This window comes from Protomyctophum parallelum (genome assembly GCF_964188405.1).
Source record: "Protomyctophum parallelum genome assembly, chromosome: 17".
NCBI lineage: Eukaryota > Metazoa > Chordata > Actinopteri > Myctophiformes > Myctophidae > Protomyctophum > Protomyctophum parallelum.
The window spans coordinates 16796677-16814769 of NC_139719.1; the positions used below are offsets into that span (position 1 = coordinate 16796677).

The 18093-nt window shown below is 48.2% G+C and overlaps 1 protein-coding gene across 2 annotated transcripts in view; it reads left to right on the forward strand.

Annotated features, from left to right (window-relative positions):
- The window catches only part of ptprea (protein tyrosine phosphatase receptor type Ea), a 132667-nt gene that overhangs the window by 56906 nt on the left and 57668 nt on the right, over positions 1–18093 (forward strand). For both annotated transcript variants that reach the window (XM_083788126.1, XM_083788127.1), the window contains exon 3: positions 2388–2735. The gene's annotated coding sequence lies outside the window, so the exon portion shown is untranslated. The remainder of the gene's footprint in view (positions 1–2387; positions 2736–18093) is intronic.

Genomic DNA, 18093 nt, shown 5'->3' on the forward strand with positions numbered 1-18093 from the left:
TCAAAGTTTGCAGGATTGGCCCTTTTGAAACAAAAAGCCTCAAATCATGAACGCAGCGTGCAATTTACGTCTTTCACTTTCGTCTTTCACAGACTTTCCTACTAGTATAGGCTGAGGAATATATCCCACCCTTGCCACATTGGCCTGTTATAGCGCCACCAACGGGTGGATTTTAGCAAAACACATTTTTGGAACAAAATGCCTCAAATCATCCAATTACCATCCAAGGCGTGAGAAGAAATGGCACCCTTTTCACATTGGCCTATTATAGCGCCACCAGGAGGCCACAACCTTTACCTGGCCTGGTGGAGTCCTGTGCCCCGAGGGGCACTTTTTGTAGTTCTGTTGTAGTTCTGTTATCCACTTGAAGCTTGAGCTTGTAAATCTGCAGTTTTTGTCAAAGTGATTTGGTGTGGGCGGCGGCGGTGAACCAGCCTAACCAAGTACAGTTGAGACTTCACTAAAGAATAGCAGGTTTTGTTTAACCAATTAACCCATTTTGACCTGAGATCAGATTCTAAAAATGTCTTCTACATCCTGACAGTTTTCTGAAAAAGCTTTGATTTTTCAAAAGCTAAAGCATAACATAATGCTAACACCAAAAGGGGTTCCCGCCAAAAATGGGTTAAAATCAGGTCATGTGTCATTTAGGCGTTGGCTATTCAAACATGGCAGATGTAGCCTACAAGCTCACATCGTATACATCTTCGTACATCTGCAATTTTTTTGTAACATCTTGAAAGTGTGAGAAAGTACCGATTCATTATTTGTAGAATCGGCCTCGTGTCTTAATGGGTTAAGTGGCTTTGAAACAATTTGTAATGTAACTGTGTTGTTTAGACAAAGTGTCATATAACCCTAATTTAGACAAAGGCTCACCGGCTTAGTTCATTACTTTATGAAGATTATATTTCCTTCTCCATGGTGCGTGTGTGCGTGTGCGTGCGTGCGAATGGCATTATTATTATCCATGAAGCGGAACCTGATTAAAGGTGTTTCATTACTCCACCTGGGTCTCTAATGACTGCTTAGATTACACCTCTCTTTCTCTCCCTCCCCCTCCCTCCCTCCCTCCCTCTCTCTCCCCCTCCCTCCCTCCCTCCCTCCCTCTCTCTCTCTCTGGCGGGGGACTCATCATTCTACTCCCTGTTAACAGTCAATTACACGGCAAAATGCAGAGTATTAATTATAAAGACGCAAAGCGCATGTTTCATGTTCTACCTGAATTACCTTCCCATCAGATGACAGGACTCGAGGCGGCATGAGGTTCAGGTGGTACTGCTTTCTCAACCAGCCAGTGTGTCCTACCCGTCTATATAATATGTCTCAATGGATGAGTGAGGGGGAGCCCGGGGAGGGGGACCCCCTCCAACCACTGCAGCAGATGTAGTTATATTATAATAATTGGGGTGGCAGTGGCTAAGGAGGTGGAAGGGAGTCAGGGACGCTTAGGGAAATGGATGATTCCCCGGTTTGATCGTCCTCTGCGGCTCGCCCTGGGCGGGTTATGGGTGGCGGTGGCTCAGGGGTAGAGTGGCTGGATAGTAACCGCAAGGTTGCCAGTTCGAACCCGGGCTCCCCCAGAGTTAGTGTCGAAAGTGTCCTTGACACTGAACCCCCTAATTGCTCCTGATGTGCTGGTTGGTGCCTTGCAGGGTTTCCGCCGCCATCAGTGTATGAATGTGTGTGTGTGAATGGGTGAATTGATGCACAATCTATGTAAAGCGCCTTGGATAAAGGCGCTATATAAATGCACCATTTACCATTTTATGTCGATGTGTCCTTGAGCAAGACACTGAACCTGTAACTGCTCCCGATGAGCAGGTTGGTGCCTTGCATTGCATTGCATTAACGCTGCCATACCATTATAATACATACATACAGTTTATATACGCTTTTCAGGATATTCAAAGTCGCTTTACAGAACACCAGTTGGTTGGCAGTGCTTGACCTGAGGGAGCGGGTGGGGACGTGGCGTTCAGAGATCGTTGTGTAATGCACATTGTAAAGCACTTACACATAAAAGCGCTGTATGGATGCAATGCACCATTTAATAACGTACACTATCATATAATTTTAAGTACGGGTACATGAAGTTCCGGAGCTGCAGCTTTGATTCTGAAATTGTAAAATAAATAAATTGGATGGGTCTGTTTTTATGGCTATTATTATGAAATCCATTTTTCGCACTGGCAGATTCATCTGGTTTCCAGGCTGCCATTTTTACGCTGTGTAGCCAAAAGAGAACACAACCCCCCCTTCCTTCTCACACCTTCTCCTCACACTCGCTCTTTTTTAATGGCCTGTATGATTAAATGTGTTGCATGCGGCATTAATGTCTCACCTCTCTCTTCCCCCCCATTCTGTCCTTGTTTTTCTCTCAAAAGGTGGTGAGCGTGTTGTGTATTTAATTATACGACCAAAGCTGCTGCTTTTAGAGAGACTGTGAATGGCTGGCTGACTGGCTGGCCGGCTGGATGGACGTGAGGCACTGTGGGATCTGAGAGCCACATCTCACCGCTGTCTGGATCCAGAGAGACCACCCCTCTCTCTCCATCTCCTGAGGGCTGCCAGACCAGACCCCTCTCTCTCTCCCCTACGACCGCCGCACCACCACCACCCGCACCCACCCCCAGCTCAGAGCAATGTGACCACTGGACCCACAGCCTGTACCAAACTGACCCGCTGTTATGGATCTGAGAATGAGCATACACTGAATCAACACACTCATCCAGGTAAGGAAATGTACTGTTGTTTCCATGCGCTATAGTATACTCTACACACCGTTTAATTTAACTCTTGAGAGTGTAATACACAAATGGACCCCTGATTTGTACGCTCTCAGAATTACAGACCTGCAAAGGGTCCATTTGGTTTCTTCTAACTAGCAATCACCTTCCCGAGACTCCTCTGTGTAGTCAGCTGAAATATATGCAAGCCCATTTCAGCCAGTGAATAAAATAACATCTTAATTGTGCGTTTTTTATCTTCCAATTACAACTGTTTCTTCTTCTCACAATGACCCTTTTCACATGATGTGATAAAAAAGCTCTGAATTCAGAGATATAGAAATTCATGAGGGGTGCTTCTTCCGTAGTGACACATGCTAGCCCATTATCTGGTGGAAAATGAGCGTTTCACAGCTCTTCGTCTCCCACGGTCTTTTGTGTTGCTCATCACAATTCCTGTGAAAGCTTCGGCTTTACTCACTTCCTCATTGTGGAGGACCTTCATTATCTTGTTGTCAGTGTTGCCACGTGTTGCCTTTTAGAAGCCACTTTTGTCGCTCGTTTTTCTCTGTAAGGTTCACATGTAAATGTTGGTAGTTGCGGGTTGCAATCTTTTGGGCTCATTTTCAAAGTCTCGTTGCATATTTGGGCTTGCTTCCATTTTTTGGAATAGAGAGGGTATGCACATTCATAAAGTGAATGTCAAATCGAGTGGCAAAATGAGTGACAAAGTGAGTTTAATGTTGTTTATCAACATTTAATGCAATCAAATTCAAGTCTTCTGTTCGGATGTATGGGCTGTCAAGGCCAGAAAGTAGTTGTTTTGCCACTCAGTGGGCGTTCCTGCATAACTTCCGGGTTTGATGATGATGTCACGCGCATACCCTCTATATTGTTTAAACCAGTGGTTGTCAAACATGTCCATGTGTTTGTTCGCAGACCCCCATCTGAAAACATTTGTGACTAAATTTGACTGAGGGACTGCCATTGGATTCTTTAGAATTTTCGTTTTTTTCATGTCATATGAAAGCAGGGAATCATAGCTTCAAATTGACATATTGGTTGTTCAGTTTCACCCACCAGTTTTAAAGATATGGCTTATAGAGTAATGTCTTGCAGAAAACAACGAATTGAGAAAACAGGCTTGAATGGTTCACTTCTGTGGTCTCTAACATTACACATGTTTAAGCATTTCTGTACCAGATTTGTGTCGTCAAAATATTCCACACAAATAGCTGATGTACTGTAGGCTATATACTGTAGGTTCCTACAGTATAGGTTCCTGGAGTATAGTCGCTTCATTCGTGCTTGTTTTCATAGAGCCTAAATCTGGCAGCACTACTTGGCTGTTCACCTCGATTAGAAGACCTAGAAACAGATAGTGGAACAGTGATATGAAAGAAGAACATGGAGGAGAATGAATCTACAGTACAGATCATCACTCCACATGTCTTGCAGCGCAGAGCGCCACATCATAGGGGAAGTTGTTCTTCTGAATGTCAAACAAAATGACGCGTACTGATCAGAATATAAGAGTTTGAACTGTTTAACCAACATTGTGGTGTGCTGTAAATTAAGTGTCTTTTCTACAGCTCAGGACACTTCAACACACTACTGGCAGATCTGTAGGTCAAGCCGCCACCTTCTAGTTTCCAGAAGGGCTCTCTCTACTACTCACTACTCACTCACCTACTGTATAGCCTCGGAAACCGAACGTTTTTTTATTTCCAGGGAGAAAACAAAAAGCCTGGGGCCGAGTCCACTTCAATTCGGCATACAGTAGCACAGACGTCGCTCACTCTCTGCTGATTTCTGATCATCTGCACCTTTGTTAAATTGACGCACACACGTACACACACACACACACACACACACACACACACACACACACACACACACACACACACACACACTCCTCTCTCTCTTCTCTCTGTCACTCTAATTAATTAGTCTCAGCTGCGTCTAGTTTCTCCCGGCGCCTATGCCTTAGGTGGTTTCCAGTCTACCTACTGTATGACACATTGACAGCCCCCAAACGTATTATCAGTGGTGTACATACTGTGCTTAAGTACAATTTTGAGGTATTTGCACTTCACTTGAGTATTTCCAATTTCCAATACTTTTACTTCTACTCCACTACACCTCCACTATGCTGATCTACAAGCTTGAGCTTGTAGATCTGCTATTTACATGAGGTAGCCTACATTTTGAATTATTGAAATTCTTCTAAATCCTGACAGTTTGTGCTCAATATTTCATGTCAAGGAACCCAGAAAATATATGTAATTGGCCGTCGACCCCCATCTGAAAATATGTTGAGTTAAAAACGTTCACTCTGAAAGAATATACAGTACATTCAAAGATTTGAGCTACATTTTCTAGATTTTTCAAAAAATAGCAGACCTACAAGCTCGTAGCGCGCCACTCGGTGTCGCGCTATGAGCTTGTCGATCTGCTATTTTTCAATAGCTAAATTATAACATAATGTTTAAAACACCAAAAGGGGTTCCCGCCTAAATTGGTTAAGTGAAAAATGTGAGTACTATTTCCAAACATTTCAAGAACTTTTCTTGTTAATATCACCTGTATACATAGTATATATATAGGGCTCAGTGGTTTAAGCACTTGAACCCCCAGCATCCCCTATTCAGGGGGAGGGAGGGGGGACGGGGGGACGTTGGCCCTGAGACTGGTAGGTTGGGGTTTGATCCCTGGCCGGGTCATACCAAGTTTACCAAAACTCAGACCCAATGCCTCCCCTGCTTGGCATTCCCCATCAACATCAAGGGTTTGGATTGGAGTAAGTCCCTGTGCAGCGTCATGTCCAGGGGGTGTGTACTTACTTGTATGTCAAGTCATGTCCAGGAGGTGTACTTGTACATCAAGCTGCCTCACGCTAAGGAAACAGGAGATAGAGGCCCCTATTGAGCCTCATGGCTCGGCAAGGCTCACTTCTCTGGAGTCGACTGTCTCTGTTCAGCTGGTGTAAATACACAGGGTTTACTTTGTCTGAAGTATTGCCATACCAAATAGTCCCGAGAAGCTTTCTGAAAAGTCACCAGTGTTTTGTTTCACCCTGCTACAGAAAACATAAATGACATTATACTGTATGATTAGCGCTGGCACTTGCGGTTCGACCCATTTCGACCTGAGCTTGATTCTACAAAATGATTTTTCTATGTCGGTGGTTCTCAAGCTATTTCATGTCAAGGAGCCCTAGAATTGTATGTATTTGGCCACAGACCCCCATCTGAAAATATGATGTTCCCCCCAGAAGCAAATATTTGAGTTTAAAACATTCCCTCTGAAAGTATATATATTGAATGATTTGCGGCATGATTTTTCAAAAATAGCAGATCTACAAGCTCGGTGCCGTGCTATGAGCTTGTAGATCTGCTATTTTTCAATAGCTAAAGTATAACATAATGCTATACATACATACACGTTAATGCTATAACGTCCAGAATGGGTTAAATCCCCATTCATGTTGGACTGCACGCAGAGATGCTAAAGTAGTATTTGCAAATTCCAAGTCTGTGCTAAACGAACTAAAAAGGAATGGAATTGTGAAGGTTACCGAATCGCGCGTTGCACAGCAGAACACTATGCAGTATGTAAAGTATAAATACTCAGTTTGGAAGGGCAGAAAAACAACAGAGCCGCAGCCAGAGGGAATGTCCTTGGTATTTGTGTGAAAACATTTCTAAAGTTCATTTGAAAAAGGGTAAAAGGTAAAAGTGTCCTCTTTCTTGTGGAGAAACCTGTTATATGGGCTGACATTTGAATTTGGAGTTTGATTTAGGTCACATTCCCAATTGAATTAACCCATTATTTAAAACATCATTTTAGATTGTTTTGCGTTGGCTATTCAAAAATAGCAGGTCTACAAGCTCACAGTGCGTCACTCTCTGCAAGCTTGTATATCTGATATTGTGTGTGTGTGTGTGTGTGTGTGTGTGTGTGTGTGTGTGTGTGTGTGTGTGTGTGTGTGTGTGTGTGTGTGTGTGTGTGCAAGCACATGCTGTTCTCCATCTGCTGTTTGATAGGGGCCGTTTCCTTCCCTGTGCAGCCTGACAGCCTGCCTTCCTGTCCCGACACACACACACACAGCACACACACACACACGTCTGACCATGGATAAGATACATGTGTATACATAACTACACATACACACACCTGACAATAGACCATGGATATTACATGTGTATACACGTCTGCGCACATGCACACGCACACACACACACACACACACACACACACACACACACACACACACACACACACACACACACACACACACTACAAACTCACTGTCTGTATCTCACTCTCATCCCTTGTAACCCAGTTATCTCTCTCTCTCTCTCTCTCCCCCCCCCCCCCCCCCCTCTGTGTGGCATATAGTGAGGATCTTTGCATGGAGAATAAAACATGTGAATAGCGGAACAACAATGCAAAGGCGACTGTTAACTAATGTTGTATAAAGTCAATGGACTTGGCATTATTAGAGGGACTGTTAACTAACGATGTATAAAGTCAATAGCCTTGGCATTAGAGGGGCTGTTACAGCTAATGTGAGCTCTAATTACCGCATCCATTCAGTCAGAATTCTATTAGCAACACACGCCGAGTCACATTAACAGGGATCTTCATCTCAGATTTAATGTGATGGTTTGTATACAGTATATGGCACAAGCGCATGTGTTTGTCTGTGTGCGTGCGTGCATGCATGTGTTTGTCTGTGTGCGTGCGTGCATGCATGTGTTTGTCTGTGCGTGCGTGCATGCCTGTGTTTTCTGTGTGTGTGCGTGCATGCATGTGTTTGTCTGTGTGTGTGCGTGCATGCGCATGTGTTTGTCTGTGCGTGCGTGCGTGCGTGCATGCCTGTGTTTGTCTGTGCGTGCGTGCGTGCATGCATGTGTGCCCTGGTTAGATGGAAACAGGCTTTCTAAACTGGTTCAGCCCCTGTGGCCTGGATGGATCTACAGCATGGCTCCTCTAATTTGGTGTTGAACGAATTTCATATTTTCCTCCATTTCAATATTAAAGTGAGTGAGTGAAGTGGCCACATGTGTGTGTGTGTGTGTGGGAATATAGGGCTCGGTAAGCGTTCTTATTCTTCTCCCTGTCCCCTTTTTTCGGCAACTCGGACACTTTGCTGGAGCCGGAGGGACTTGACAACTTGTACTGTTAACTTTTTGGAGATTTTGCCTGCCTTGTCCTAAATTGCGCTGCTGTACAGTACATTGCGTACTACACAGACAGTCATGTATTTATTTTTTGTCCAAACGCTGCTTATACTCGCGTCACATTTTACCCATTAAGACCTGGAACGCACCTGTGTCACCTGTCGCTTTTAACCACTTTAAACCATTATTTTATACTTTAGCTATTGAAACATAGCAGATCATAGCGCGGCACCGAGTTCCGTGCTATATAGTTGCGCTATATAGAAATAAATCGTGAAAATGTGCAAATCTTTGAATATATATTCTTTCACTGCATCATCTTTGGGGTCCAACATATTTTGAGATGGGTGACTGCGGGCAAATTCAGATAACTGTGGGGGTCCTTGACATGATATAGAAACAGGAGGTCATTTGTAGAATGGACCATTAATGGGTCCAACACATTTTGGGACGGCTCGACCGACCTCTCCACTATCCTTCGACTGTACCGTATATACAGTACGTAGCCTGTCCTGAGTGTTAGTGTACTGTTGAGATTCAGCAGGACATCCCCAGCATGCCAGCCTTAGCCCAGAGCAGGTGTTTTTTTGTGTCCCATGCACCCCTCCATGCCTGTCCTGTGTCCCATGCACCCCTCCATGCCTGTCCTGTGTCCCATGCACCCCTCCATGCCTGTCCTGTGTCCCCCATGCACCCCTCCATACCTGTCCTGTGTCCCATGCACCCCTCCATGCCTGTCCTGTGTCCCATGCACCCCTCCATGCCTGTCCTGTGTCCCATGCACCCCTCCCTGCCTGTCCTGTGTCCCATGCACCCCTCCATGCCTGTCCTGTGTCCCATGCACCCCTCCATGCCTGTCCTGTGTCCCATGCACCCCTCCATGCCTGTCCTGTGTCCCATGCACCCCTCCATGCCTGTCCTGTGTCCCATGCACCCCTCCATGCCTGTCCTGTGTCCCATGCACCCCTCCATGCCTGTCCTGTGTCCCATGCACCCCTCCCTGCCTGTCCTGTCCTGTGTCCCATGCACCCCTCCATGCCTGTCCTGTGTCCCATGCACCCCTCCATGCCTGTCCTGTGTCCCATGCACCCCTCCATGCCTGTCCTGTGTCCCATGCACCCCTCCATGCCTGTCCTGTGTCCCATGCACCCCTCCGTGCCTGTCCTGTGTCCCATGCACCCCTCCCTGCCTGTCCTGTCCCCCATGCACCCCTCCATGCCTGTCCTGTGTCCCATGCACCCCTCCATGCCTGTCCTGTGTCCCCCATGCACCCCTCCCTGCCTGTCCCGTCCTGTGTCCCATGCACCCCTCCCTCCCTGCCTGTCCTGTGTCCCATGCACCCCTCCCTGCCTGTCCTGTGTCCCATGCACCCCTCCATGCCTGTCCTGTGTCCCATGCACCCCTCCCTGCCTGTCCTGTGTCCCATGCACCCCTCCATGCCTGTCCTGTGTCCCATGCACCCCTCCATGCCTGTCCTGTGTCCCATGCACCCCTCCCTGCCTGTCCTGTGTCCCATGCACCCCTCCATGCCTGTCCTGTGTCCCATGCACCCCTCCCTGCCTGTCCTGTCCTGTGTCCCATGCACCCCTCCCTGCCTGTCCTGTGTCCCATGCACCCCTCCATGCCTGTCCTGTGTCCCATGCACCCCTCCATGCCTGTCCTGTGTCCCATGCACCCCTCCCTGCCTGTCCTGTCCTGTGTCCCATGCACCCCTCCATGCCTGTCCTGTGTCCCCCATGCACCCCTCCCTGCCTGTCCTGTCCTGTGTCCCATGCACCCCTCCATGCCTGTCCTGTGTCCCCCATGCACCCCTCCCTGCCTGTCCTGTCCTGTGTCCCATGCACCCCTCCATGCCTGTCCTGTCCTGTGTCCCATGCACCCCTCCCTGCCTGTCCTGTCCTGTGTCCCCCATGCACCCCTCCATGCCTGTCCTGTGTCCCCCATGCACCCCTCCCTGCCTGTCCTGTCCTGTGTCCCATGCACCCCTCCCTGCCTGTCCTGTCCTGTGTCCCATGCACCCCTCCATGCCTGTCCTGTGTCCCCTTGGACGCCGGCCTGCCTCGTTGCCCGCGGTGCCCCCCCCTCTGTGTCCCCCTGTCAGGAGCTGTTAGGACGATGTGTTACAGGGCTCTGCTACCAGCAATAACTACGTACATTTACATAGTTATTGCTAGGTAACTTAAGTGACTAAGTACATTTACTTGAGTACTTAAGTATTTCCATATTTCCAGTACTTCTACTTCTACTCCACTACATCTCAGAGGCAAATAGTGTACTTTTACTCCACTACATTTATTTGAAAACTTTATAGTTACTTTGATTACTCTGATATTTTCTAAACATTTGTATACATTTGGAAACTTGAAATGAGACATAATGAGTATACTGCGACTTTTATTTTGATGCCAATACTTTTGTACTTTTTTACTCGAGTAAATGTTGAATTCTGGACTTTTACTTTAACTTTACTAGTATTGATACGTTTACTTAAGTAAAACACGTGAGTACTTTTCCCACCACTGTTCTACTATACCAGCGGACAGGCCGGTCCGTCGCAGCGCAGGTCTGGGCTTTGTGTCGCTGCTGGCCTGAGAGGGGAGGGGCTGCGTTTCCTTTTTTACCAAGAGAGAGAGGGAGAGAGGTAGAGAGAGGTAGAGAGAGGTAGAGAGAGGGCAGCGGGTTCTCCAGGCAAGGCAACACAATGGATGAAATAATACAGAACAGTAGCGAGAAACGGGCATTTTGCCCCGCTCACGGCGGGGTGTGTGCATGTGCATGTGCGTGCGTGTGCGTGTGCGTGTGCGTATGTGTGTGTGTGTGTGTTTGTGCACATGCATGTCTGTCCCCTTTATCTGTTTGTGTATGTGCATGCATTTACTGACTTTGTATTTGTATTTGTATTCATAATGTACATGCATGCATACAGTATGTGGCATGTGCACACAAGTGCTGTTATATGTGCACGTATAACGGCACTGTACAGTACAGCGTGCATGTGTGTGTCCCGGCTTGTTTGTGTGACAAGCCTGGAGAGAGAGAGAGAGAGAGAGGGAGAGAGAGGGAGAGAGAGGGACAATAAGGCTCAATGTAGTGCCCCCGAGGCCCCTTTTGAAATGACCCATATTCCCATGGAATTAAGGCCGAGCCCCAAATAACTGCTAACAACAGGGTTACACAATCTTAATCAATGAACCCTATAACCCCCATCCCCCGCGCCCACTCTACAACGGGGCATGTCCTAATCGGTGTACATTTGGTGGAAAGGGCAGATCCACAAGCACACTTATGTGTCGCAGGGCAATGCTCTGTGATCGTGCAGGGGAGGGGGTATATTTAGCGACTATGGGGCAAAAGCTTGAGGGGGTATATATCCCATTTTGGGGCGGGAACCCCTTTTGGTGTTAGCATTATGTTATGCTTTAGCTATTGAAAAATAGCAGATCTACAAGCTCATAGCGCGCCACCGAGTGGCGCGCTAAGAGCTTGTAGGTCTGCTATTTTTGAAAAATCGGAAGAACGACTGACATAGAAACATAGCTTTTTCAGAAAGCTGTCAGGATGTAGAAGACATTTATAGAATCTGATCTCAGGTCAGAATGGGATATACAACGAAGTATATAGGGTTTACTTTAAATGGTTAGTCAACCAAGTGCACCCCCCCCCCCTCCCCCCGACTTTGACTTCCATGGGATGTGATCCTGAAGAAAGAGGGTTGTGGGTGTTGTTGTGCAAGGTTAGGTTGACTTTAATGACTCCACACACTTCCTCTCTTCCTCTCCCTTCCCTATGGAAGGCTGTCATTTTGAACCCGGCACGTTATTGTACAGACGACGGTAGCAGCATGCCCCTATGTGTGTACAGTATGAATGCACACAATGTTGTTTCCCCCACAGAACCTGTGAAACACATCATAACCAGTCCTGTAAAACATGTATGGCTAAGTACTGTACTTGAGTAAAACTTAGCTTGAGTATTTCTATGTTCCAGTACAGTATACTTTTTATAAAGGTATTTTGGGGGGGGCGGGTATATTCTGGTCTCGCGACTTTTACTCAAGTAAAGAAAATGAAGTAATTATTCCACCACAGCTTGTCAAGCACATGAGGGTCACTTTTTGATCCTCTGGCGGGGTGTGTGTGCGTGCGTGCATGTGCACGTGCACATTGTGAAGGCCTCTTGTCAGGCGTGTGCGGCGGTGAGTAGAGTATAAGCGAGGCCTGTGTTTTTCATGTTTAATTAGAGCTCTTTACTGTGGCGACGCCATAAAGAGCTCACCTCGCACCCTGCAGGCGTTACATCCGGGGGGACGTCCCACGGACACAGAGGAGCAGAACATGTAGGTGTCACATCCACTGTAACCTCGCCTCACCAGGCTTTCCACCACCTCGGAGGAAAGCCTGGTCTCTGTTTCAAAAGTCCGTATGATCCTGTCGGGAGCGGATGATATGGTTACGTCATGTTGTAGTATTGTTTTGTAGTCGACAGGCAGGAACAACAGGCGGCGGCAACTTCCTTTTCCCTCTCGATAAAAGCTAGCCTGTAGCTTTTATTGAGAAAAATCGGTTTGAGGGAAAAGGAAGTTGCCGCCTGTTGTTCCTGCCTGTCGACTACAAAACAATACTACTACATGATGTAACGATATTATAATCCGCTCCCGACAGGATCATACACCCTAAATGAAATGGTGCCCAGGCTAACTGTGTCTGAAGCATGCAGAGGACTTCACGGCGCGTGTATAATCCGTATATCTGACCAAACAGCTGTCCTCTCTCTTGTCTCTCCTCCGCCTGAGACTCATTTAATATATACTCTTTATAGTTTAGAAAATAGAAGTGGGAGTATAGAAGTAAAAGTTTTGAATATTGGAAATACTCAAGTAAAGTACAATACCTCAACATTTTTACTTAGGTACAGTACTTAAGTGAAGTAAGTACTTAGTTACTTTACACCACTGCAACGAAGTATGAATGAGATTTGAAAGTCTCGTCATCCTCTCCTCTCCTCTCCTCTCCTCTCCTCTCCTCTCCTCTCCTCTCCTCTCCTCTCCTCTCCTCTCCTCTCCTCTCCTCTCCTCTCCTCTCCTCTCCTCTCCTCTCCTCTCCTCTCCTCTCCTCAGAATCAAGTGGCTTTTTGTTCTCCGTCAGCAGTGCTTATCACTTGTTTCTCCACCGCCAACCCCCCCCCCCCCTCCCTTTCCTCTACACAGAATGAAAGGATTTAGTTTTTTTTAGAGAGGGGGGGAGAGAGAGAGAGAGGCAGAGAGGGAGAGAGAGGTTGTCTTATCCTGCGCAGATCCACAAAACCCGGGTTGGGCCCAGGGTGGTCCAGAGGGGATTAGGGGGCGGTTATGGGGGTTATCTCTACATTTCCTCTGGTTGGAGACTGTCGGAGCTCTGTCTGGATTTGGGGCGGGGAGGGGGGAGGGGGTGAGACACAATTCAATTCACGAAAGACCTAGTTATGCACTTGAGTCCTATTTTCTAAATATTAACACCAGGGTTAACGTGTTTACCCCCCTCGCCCCACCACTGGTGGTAAAACAAATGTTAACACCGGTCGGGACTCTGGAGGCAGGCTAAGTGAATCATCACAGTTATAGTGAGTGACGTTGCTTTTTTATTTACACTTTAACCCATTCTGTACGGGAACCCCTGTTGGTGTTTTTTTTAAGCATTATGTTATAGTTTAGCTATTTTTGAAAAATCGTAAAAAATGGGACACAAATCTTTGAACATAATATTCTTTCAGAGCGAACGTTTTTAAGTCAAATCTTTGCTTCTGCATATTTTCAGATGGGGGTTGGCGGCCAATTACATATAATTACAATTACACTGTCTTTGACAGTTTGAGAACCACTGACAGAAACATAATTTAGAAGACATTTTGTAGATTCTGGTCTCAGGTCCAAATGAGTTAAATTGAGTGAGTGAAATGGCTCCCCCCAGGCCTCTCTCTCTACTACGATTACCACTTATTTCTGCACAGGAACAATATGACAGATAAAAGATGATCGCTGCCGCGATCTCACCGGGGGACCATCTCTGTTTGGCAGTCATATATGCACACTAAAATGGAGCCTTCCTGGAGAATGTTTAACCCATTTAGACCTAATAACTTAATAATAATAATAATAATGTCTGCTAAATCATGAAAATCATGAAACTATTTCATGTCAAGGACCCCCAGAAACTATATGTATTTGGCCGCCGACCCCAATCTGAAAATATGTTGTTCCAGGGACCTCCCCCAGAAGCAGAGATTTGAGTTAAAAACGTTTGCTCTGAAAGAATATATATTAAAAGATTTGCGCCAAAACAAATAGCAGCGCTATGAGCTTGTAGATCTGCTATTTTCGAATAGCTAAAGTACAACGTAATGCTTAAAACACCAAAAGGCGTTCCCGTCCTGAAGGGGTTAATTCCGTCTGTTTAATAAAGAAGCCCTGTGAGACGGTTGCTGCAGGATCAAACGAATTCTATATGCACTGTCTGTCTGTCTGTCTGTCTGTCTGTCTGTCTGTCTGTCTGTCTGTCTGTCTGTCTGTCTGTCTGTCTGTCTGTCTGTCTGTCTGTCTGTCTGTCTGTCTGTCTGTCTGTCTGTCTGTCTGTCTGTCTGTCTGCCTGCCTGCCTGCCTGCCTGCCTGCCTGCCTGCCTGCCTGCCTGCCTGCCTGCCTGCCTGCCTGCCTGCCTGCCTGCCTGCCTGCCTGCCTGCCTGCCTGCCTGCCTGCCTGCCTGCCTGCCTGCCTGCCTGCCTGCCTGCCTGCCTGCCTGCCTGCCTGCCTGCCTGCCTGCCTGCCTGCCTGCCTGCCTGCCTGCCTGCCTGCCTGCCTGCCTGCCTGCCTGCCTGCCTGCCTGCCTGCCTGCCTGCCTGCCTGCCTGCCTGCCTGCCTGCCTGCCTGCCTGCCTGCCTGCCTGCCTGCCTGCCTGCCTGCCTGCCTGCCTGCCTGCCTGCCTGCCTGCCTGCCTGCCTGCCTGCCTGCCTGCCTGCCTGCCTGCCTGCCTGCCTGCCTGCCTGCCTGCCTGCCTGCCTGCCTGCCTGCCTGCCTGCCTGCCTGCCTGCCTGCCTGCCTGCCTGCCTGCCTGCCTGCCTGCCTGCCTGCCTGCCTGCCTGCCTGCCTGCCTGCCTGCCTGCCTGCCTGCCTGCCTGCCTGCCTGCCTGCCTGCCTGCCTGCCTGCCTGCCTGCCTGCCTGCCTGCCTGCCTGCCTGCCTGCCTGCCTGCCTGCCTGCCTGCCTGCCTGCCTGCCTGCCTGCCTGCCTGCCTGCCTGCCTGCCTGCCTGCCTGCCTGCCTGCCTGCCTGCCTGCCTGCCTGCCTGCCTGCCTGCCTGCCTGCCTGCCTGCCTGCCTGCCTGCCTGCCTGCCTGCCTGCCTGCCTGCCTGCCTGCCTGCCTGCCTGCCTGCCTGCCTGCCTGCCTGCCTGCCTGCCTGCCTGCCTGCCTGCCTGCCTGCCTGCCTGCCTGCCTGCCTGCCTGCCTGCCTGCCTGCCTGCCTGCCTGCCTGCCTGCCTGCCTGCCTGCCTGCCTGCCTGCCTGCCTGCCTGCCTGCCTGCCTGCCTGCCTGCCTGCCTGCCTGCCTGCCTGCCTGCCTGCCTGCCTGCCTGCCTGCCTGCCTGCCTGCCTGCCTGCCTCTGTTTGCCTCCTAAGCTAAATGTTGAAATTGGTCAGATCAGTGTGGTTCTCAACCCTTACTGCATCAGGGTCCACTTGAATATCTCAGAAGCCTTTCGCTGCCCACTCATCTGATCACTTTAACATGACGGGCGACAGCCTTGGCTGCCGGATTCGATGATTGTCCGTTAACGTGCCTTTCCCAAGCCCCCAGTAAGGCTGTCCTACGTTGAAGCTGCCACTATACCTACTGGCGAAATGTGGAATTGCAGCACTTTCATGGAGGTGGACGGACGTTCATGACGTCACGTGAGTAAGCCTGGACCTCAACATTGAGGTGGCTAGGCTATAGGCTAAACTTCCGCTCACTCGAGTTATTGAGTTATAATTAATTATACTTCCGGCAGTCTTCCGGGTGCTTCAAAACGCCACTGAGCAACTTCCACTGGAATTAATAGTGTGTGGGGGGGGGGGGGGGGGGGGGGGGGGGGGGGGGCAGGGCAGGGCTAACGCCCTTTTATTACTCTATGGTCTTTCCCTGTGTTTTGTTGCAATGCTTCTGCCATTTCGATGGGATGTGCAGGGTTTGGACTGGTTACCAAATAGCGTTATAGGGCTTATAGGGTTAGGGTTAAATCAGGTTGATCTCCACGGTGGGTCTGAGAATTTTCACAAAACATGACAAATATTCACGCGCATAAATCTTCGCAAAATGTGGGAAAAGAATCCGGGGTCAGACTTCCCAGCAGGTGTACGACGGTACGTGCATGGCAACGTGCACAACACAAGACATCTGTCCCTGCCTCGTCGCTGTAGTGGTTTGTGAGATTGGCTGCAGATGGGCCCCCCCCCCCCTCCAACCGCATGGCACTTTGTTGTTGTTTTACTGATATACAGTAGATATACAGTATAATGAAATGTTTTCTCTCCCTCCGTGGATTGTTGAATTTGCCACATCTGAATGTTCTTCTGCATCTGCAAATTATGCATCCATCTGTTTTTTGTTTGTTTTTTAACTGAGAATACTTCACATCGTCCCCTTTAGTTCTTCAAACGCCACCTCCTCGGGACTCCGCTGGCACACACAGATCATAACCAGTGGTCTGGGGGTCTACCAGGGCTCATTGAGGGGACTACCAGGGCTCATTGAGGGGGGTCCAACATCTGTCTAGAGTAGACCTCTCCCTGGAGGGTCACATAACGAAAGCTGTCCAGTCCTCATTTTACCACCTTTTGAAGCATAGGTGAAATCAAAGCCTTTCGTTCCCGCCGTGACCTCACAAAAGTTATCCACACATTAATTTACTCTCCTGTTGACTATACTGTAAAACCCTTTACCCCTGCCTGTCAAAAGATAATTCAGAATGCTGCAGCTCGCCTCCTAACTCCGGAATATTTTGGCCACCCTACATTGGCTGCCTGTCTCATACAGAATTGATTTAAAAATACTCTTATTCACTTTCAAGGCTAGGTCCGGCCTTGCTCCATCATACATTTCTGATTTATTCGACCCTTACGAGCCAGCTCACGAGCTAAGATCATCCGGCAAGGCCCTTCACATGAAATCAGGCTGCAAAAAAACCGGGCATTCGCAATCTGGGCACCGTCACTCTGGAGCGCCCTGCCCCTGGAGATCAGGCTTGCCGAGTCTGTGTCTCGTTTCAAATCACACCTAAAGACTAATTTTACAAAGCTGCATGCGTTTAACCATTTACCCATGTGATTTGTCACTTTTTGTCAGGTGAAACCTGACTAATGAAAGGACCTAGTCATACTGAATGCCTATAGGCCTGATTGACCGCCACACACGCTGCCTATAAGCCCAATGTCTTATCCAACGACGACAACATTGTTGGGGTCTGAGAGGCTAAATGCAGAATAAATCAATGTTTTAGAGTAGACTGCACCCCGTGGCCGCCAATCCCTACAGAATGTAAATTATTTCACCTGAGGAAACTGGTCAGGTATAAAGGTTTCCCAACTTTTCCTGAGACATTAATGATGTAGTCCACCCTCAACACACCACTGCCCAAAACCGCCAGTTCCTCATAGTCAATGCAACGCAGAAAGTGTAAAACATTGACACCTAGCTGTAGCTGTCAAGACCTCAAGCTCTCAGCATAATAACGCTGGTTTTCACATTCACCAATCTGCTCTCTCTCTCTATTCTCTCTCTCTCTCTCTTCTCTCTTGCTCTTTTTCTTCCGCTGTCCTGCTCTCCTGTCCGTGTGTTAACCCATAAAGACCTGATGGAATGTCTTCTAAATCGGTTTTCTTAAAATAACGTATGTTTCTATATCAGTGATGCCTCAAACTTGTTCATGTCCAGGATCCAAAATATTATACAGTATGTATTTGGCCGGGAACCCCATTCTCAAAATACACGCTATATGAGCTTGTGTGTCTGCTATTTTTGAATAGCCAAAGTAGTAAATAATGGTTTAAGTTAAGTTTCACTTTCCCGGTCCTAATGGGCGGGCGGCTGTGGCTCAGGAGGTAGAGCAGGTCATCCAATGATCCATGGGTCGGCGGTTCGAATCCCGGCTCCTCCTGTCTACATGCCGAAGTGTCA